Source organism: Myotis lucifugus, unplaced genomic scaffold, assembly GCF_000147115.1.
Source record: "Myotis lucifugus unplaced genomic scaffold, Myoluc2.0 scaffold_3887, whole genome shotgun sequence".
NCBI classification, from domain to species: domain Eukaryota; kingdom Metazoa; phylum Chordata; class Mammalia; order Chiroptera; family Vespertilionidae; genus Myotis; species Myotis lucifugus.
In genome coordinates, this window is record NW_005874935.1 from 1 (window position 1) to 6,088 (window position 6,088).

Consider the following 6,088-nt stretch of genomic DNA (forward strand, 5'->3'; position numbering starts at 1 on the left):
GTAGAACCCAGACAATGGTGCTGCGGGCTAGGGTGGGTGGAGGGGGAACGGATATGACAGCGAGGAAGGAGTTTCAGTGTGAATGAATACTAATTAGTGACATGGATATTAATGATGACAGTAATTAACAGGGGAAAGGAAGGGCTGTCATTGTCCCAGGGTGAGTAATCAGTCTTGGCAGGTGATAAATAATGGTTCCGCCAGCTCAGCAGAAAGATAATCCGCCTGCCCCGGGGAGAGCGGTTGCTGATGCTGGAAACCTCTCCGTTTCCAGGCAACCCGCAAAAAAGGACTATTTTTCTTTTGAGGGAAAAACAGGTTAGCGTCTCTCCCCCACCCCCAACTTGGGATTACAGTCCTTATTTGATTTCTGCTTTGTTCTTCATTTCCTAGGACAAATGTTGAACTTGTGTAATTTGGAGGAAATGGACCCGCACACACACGCACACACAGACATCCTCTCCCTTTCTCTCGAAGAATGTGAATGAGTAGGGGTGCTTTGGAGCCAAAGTTTAGCTCATAGATGCCAGCCGGGAGCAAGAACAGGGGAAAGCTCAGAAGTCTTGCTTTTGAGGTGGAGATGTGGGGAGGCCTGCAGCAGTGGAGACTGGTCCTGGGGTGGTGGGGGAGGGAGGACATACAGAAAGAGTAGGATGGGCCCCTGGCCGTTTGCCGTGTAGAGAGAGTTCATCGACCTTCCAGAGAGCCAAAGAGAAGCAAAATGCCTAGGCACTCAGGCCGGAACTGGTCTCCCCACTGGCAACCAAATTTCTAGAAACTTGAGTTCTGGTAAAGGACAACAGTTAAACCCCTCTGCACGCTCTCCAGTCTCTCAGGCAGGAATCTATCCCAGGAGAGCTGTCCACGGGCCCTCTCTCTCCTACCAAGCCTTACACCCATGCCAGGACTTGAATATCTGGAAATGCTCCCCTTTCGGGCTATTTTCTGTCATGCATACATCCTGAAATGACAAAGCCACCGTCGAAGGTCTGCACTGGTTTAAAGTGAGATTTGGGGTGAATTGATTAGAAGTTCAGAATCCTCCGAAAACAACTCCTCATGGGAACTGGGCTGCCCTAGGAAACATTGGTTCTGGGAGCCACGTTTCCAAATGGAGGTAGACAAAAGGGAATTAATTGTGACCAAAATGGTGAGAGACCCAGGCATGGCTCACGAGGGGGGGATGACACTCAAGGAGATGCCGATAGTATGTCAGATGAACTGCCCAAATGTTTGAAGACCTGTCCCACAGAGTGAGAAGGTCTGGGCTTGTTTTTCTAGCATTAGAATGCAAAACTAAGGCCAAAGAGAGCAAGCCACAGAGTAAGTCCAGTTTCTGCTCCTAGAAATCAAAGACGATTCCACTGGGACAGACTGGCTAGGAGGGATCTGTGAGTTCCGAGGTTCTGGGATTTTTCTAAATGGAGATTACAGCACCTCTTGTCAAGGGTGTTGCGGATGGGGGCTCATGTATTGGCTGGAGTTGGAGCAAGTAAGTTTTAAAAGTCCCTTCTGACTCTTAAGATTTTAAATTAGTTAAGATAATACTAGGTGCCTAAACAGGTAAGCCCCCAATTTCTGGGGCTTAACATGACACACTTTCAATCAGGTCAGAGCCCCAAATGGGCATCAGTTTTCATGGGTTGTTCAGAAGCCCAGGCTCCTTCCACATTGTGGCTCTGCCCGCCCTGAGCCCTTGAAGTCCTCTCCATTCAGCCAGCAGGTGGGGAACAGAGGGGTATGGAGCTGTGCAGGGCCACATGGGAGTTTTCACGGCCTGTGTCTAAAAGCAACATTCATCATGCCCACTGTCAGAACTCAATCCACACCAAACTGCAGGAGCATCAGGAAATGTCACCTGGCCAAGGGGACAAGTGAATACAGAGAAGTTTCTCCCACAGACTGACACAGGGCTACTTTCTTTCAGGGTGGGCCCATGCCAGAAGAAATTAGAGACATTTTCAGGAACATTGTCAGCCCTTGTCAGTGAGGGTAGGGAAGGGAGGAGGCTGCGCTCTGTAGGAAATGGTCTGCAGGCCGGGCATGGTAAAATTTCACCAGCCCATCTTGGGGAAGTCATCCAAATCTGTATGTGCAGGATGTCCCCTGTAGATGCTCCCCAGAAATGTGTGCACACAAGATCCTTCGGCATCATCAGAGTTGGATTTTTTTTTTCTTGGAAAATAATGGGATTATAACTGTGGAAGTGAATGAATGGGTAGAAAGAGTGTGTTAGGATAGAAAAACATCAGTATCGCCCAGCTCTCTAGGTGTGTGCTAATTCAAATGAGGATTCTCTTAGGTCAGTGGTTCCCAAACTTATTTGGCCTACCGCCCCCTTTCCAGAAAAAAATATTACTCAGCCCCTGGAAATTAATTTTTTTAAAATTTTAATAGCAGTTACTCATCGCCCCCAAATGCACCTGTGGCCATCACCGCCCCCCCTGGATCGCTGCAGCGCCCACCGGGGGGCGGTAGCGCCCACTTTGGGAATCACTGTCTTAGGTAAATATACTTCTTCTGCCACAGGGCTTACCACCCACCAGGTCTTCAGGTGAATTGCTTTATCATTGCAGGTACTGACATTGTGCAGTGGCTGATGAAGAACCTGTCCATCGAAGACCCAGGTACTTGACCTTCCACCCTGACTTTATCCCTCATGGTATCAGTAAACATACCACATAACCAAGTTCCAGACTAGATCTCCTACCCTCCAGAGAACTGGGCTTATAGGTGAATCCCAAGATGTGGAACCTCTTTACTTACAAATGAAATTGAATTATTTTCTCCACTGAATAGCTACCTTTAAATTTAAATCACCCTTTGAGGAAATGAGTAACCATTGAGAATGCCAAAGAGTCCAATACAGTAACATGTGAAATGAGTTGAATTCTCATTAGCCACAGCAATTAAAGATAAGTTGTAGCGCTGTCACTGAGCAGCCTTCCAGACCCGGATCTTAAAATTAGATTGCCTGATTCACAATTAAGATGTTTAATTATTTGCTAAGATGCCTTCTGTTTTCTTCTTCTGCAAGAAGAGAAGGAATTATTTTTTTTTCAACTTTAATTGTGCATTTCAATTAGGAAAACCTTACCAGAAAGACAATAACAAAACTCTAGCCAATAAAACAGTTTCTAAATCTGTCCTCCCACCAGTAAATAAGCAGTAAAATTTATTTTCACGGCATAATTAAAAAATGGGGAGTTCTAGACAAATGAAAATTCTAGATAAGTATAGCTTATTACCATGTGTTGTTAGTTAATACTTTTCTGAATTTATTTTTCACTCCCTGTCTTTACTGAGTATTCCTGGTGCCTGTATTTTATATGTATAAATACCCATACATGTATTCTGATGTTCTTACAGATTAGACCTCTTTGCCCCAAATTAAATGGCCTTCAATTACTATGTTTTTTAAAAATATATTTTTATTAATTTCAGAGAGGAAGGGAGAAGGAAAGAAAAATAGAAACATCAATGATGATTAGCTGCCTTCTGCACGCCCCCTACTGAGTATCGAGCCCACAACCCGGGCATGTACCCTGACTGGGAATCAAACAATGACTCCCTGGTTCATAGGTCGACACTTAACCACTGAGCCAAGCTGGCTGGACAATTGCTATGCTTTTTAAAGATCTTTTCTCAAGTTCCCTTTCTAGATGTCTATCCTTCAGCTATGATTCTTGACTGGGGTCAGTATGTCAACTCAGGCATTCCTGTATTTTAATCTGATGCTCCTAATATACTATTGACTACAAAACAATACAATTTACATAGAGTTTGATTAAATATAGTTGCCAGAAATCTGAGTGCCTGAAAAGCAGGTCATTAATGAAGTGACAGTAGCCTTTTTCACCACCTTGATTAATGGCCACTCTCATGACTCATGAAAATTCTTAATTCTAGTCAAGTTCTTTCTCCACAGGGGAAAACGATACCTGCCAATCCTTTTAAGGAAAGAACCTGAATCAACTGGCCTATGGGTTTTTCCTATGCAGCCTGGACTTCTGATTGTCCACTTACAAAAACTGGACTGAATAAGTCTCTTCCAGCTTAGTTACATGTATTTAAAGTCAACATTTCTTTTGATGATGATGCTAAATTTTTTACCACGTTGGCCTCCCTGTGCCATTGCCCACTACACTGCTCACCACAAAAGTGAGGCTTGCCTTTATGTCCCTAAGAGAAGGGGCTGTCACAACGGACAATGCAGTTTGAGTGCAGAGTGTCTGTGGGTGGCGAGGCTGCGTGCTCACTGCTGAGGATGATAAGAAATGAGGAGAATAAAAATATGAATCAGGCAGCCGGCATTTACTGAGCACTGACCCTGCCCCAGACACCGCTACACACTTTATGTGCACTATCACAGGTTTATCTACACCAGAGCTCATGCTCTTAACCATGAGCACTGTCTATTGGAAGTCTTGGGGGGAGGTTAAAGTAATGTCAGAGCTGGGATGCAGAGGAGTCCCAGACACTTGGTAGTGCTTCCCAACCATTGATACTCCCCCAGTCCATGCAATCATATCATAAAGTTATTGAACGATCAGTCAATCAGCCAGGAGTTATCTAGGGGTGATGACAGTTGACTTCCTGTTGCCTTTCTGCACTCACAGCTTACATTTCAGCTACGTAGCCCTCCACTCTGACAGCTTCCTAATTACTTCTCTCTCTTACGCCCTGTCCCCGCAGTTGAAGCAATACACTTGGGAAGCCTTATAGCTGCCCAGGGCTATGTCTTTCCCATCTCGGACCATGTTCTCACCATGAAGGATGATGGCACCTTTTACCGGTTCCAGGTAGGCCTGCCAGCTCCTCCTCCTGAAGAGCCTTTTCTTCTCATCATCCTCTGATTGCAGATTAGAGACACATGGAAAAACTGAGTGTATTTAAGGGAGCAACGCTTACCTCCCACCAGCTCGGGAAAACCAAGCAAATTCTGTCTGGGCCCTTTGTTGCTCCACCCAAATAATACAGAAAAGCCCTCATGGAGAACCTACTATTTATTGGACAATTTATACATATTTCTTCATTTATTCTGGAGAACACATTTCTGGGGAGCAAAAATCACCCATTTTCTAGAGATCTGCTGTTTCCTCTTATAAGGAAAAGCTAAGGTCTTCAGAGAATTCATGGGCACTTAGTAAGTCTAAGAGATAGCCTTGGTTGGAACCTAGTCAGCCTTATAGCAAAGTCCATGATCTTTCTCCTGAATCATGCTGACTTCCTGTGTGATGTTTCTATTCACTACCTGCTAACCCATCACACCCGTTTTCCACTCCTTTTCTCAGATCCCATCCTTGATCTGGGGCAGAGGATAAGGCAGGGGTCCTCAAACTACGGCCCGCGGGCCACATGCAAATACAAATATTGTATTTGTTCCCGTTTTGTTTTTTTACTTCAAAATAAGATATGTGCAGTGTGCATAGGAATTTGTTCATAGTTTTTTTTTAAACTATAGTCCGGCCCTCCAACGGTCTGAGGGACAGTGAACTGGCCCCCTGTTTAAAAAGTTTGAGGACCCCTGGGATAAGGGATGGTGTCCAGGTCAAAACCAAAGGGTTTAGAAGCGAGTTCTTCAGACAGGGCCAAAGGGTGTCTTAGTCTGCTCAGGCTGCCGTAACACAATGCCATGCTGGGTGGCTTCAACAACAGGCATTTATTGTTCACAGTTCAGGAGCCTGGACGTCCAAGATCAAGGTGTCAGTCGGGCTTCGTTTGTGGTGAACATGCTCATCCTGGATTTCAGATAGCTGCTTCTTGTTGTATTTTTGAGACAGAAAAAGAGAGAGAGAACAAGAAACAGATCTGCTGTTTCCTCTTATAAGGGCACTAATCCTATGGGATCAGGGTCCCACCCTAAAAGTCTCATTTTACCTTAATTACTTCCTTACTCCAAATACAGCCACAGGGGGTTAGGGCTTCATCATATGAACTTAGGGGGGGAAGGGGGGCGGGCGGGCACTACTCAGGAACTTGGGGCTTGTACCCAAAAACCATGCCAGTCTATTTTCTGTAGTTAGACTTCTATTGTCTCAGATAAGAAAGTTTGCCCTATAAACTAAGTTCTCATTTTCTCACTTAT

The 6,088-nt window shown here is 45.0% G+C and overlaps 1 long non-coding RNA gene across 1 annotated transcript in view; it reads left to right on the forward strand.

Moving 5' to 3' along the window:
• Positions 1 to 2,564: 2,564 nt before the first annotated feature.
• Positions 2,565 to 6,088, forward strand: part of LOC106695863 — a 3,830-nt gene continuing 306 nt past the window's right edge. Inside the window, exons 1-2 of the long non-coding RNA XR_001346857.2 lie at positions 2,565 to 2,627; positions 4,696 to 4,802. This is a non-coding gene — a long non-coding RNA (uncharacterized LOC106695863). The remainder of the gene's footprint in view (positions 2,628 to 4,695; positions 4,803 to 6,088) is intronic.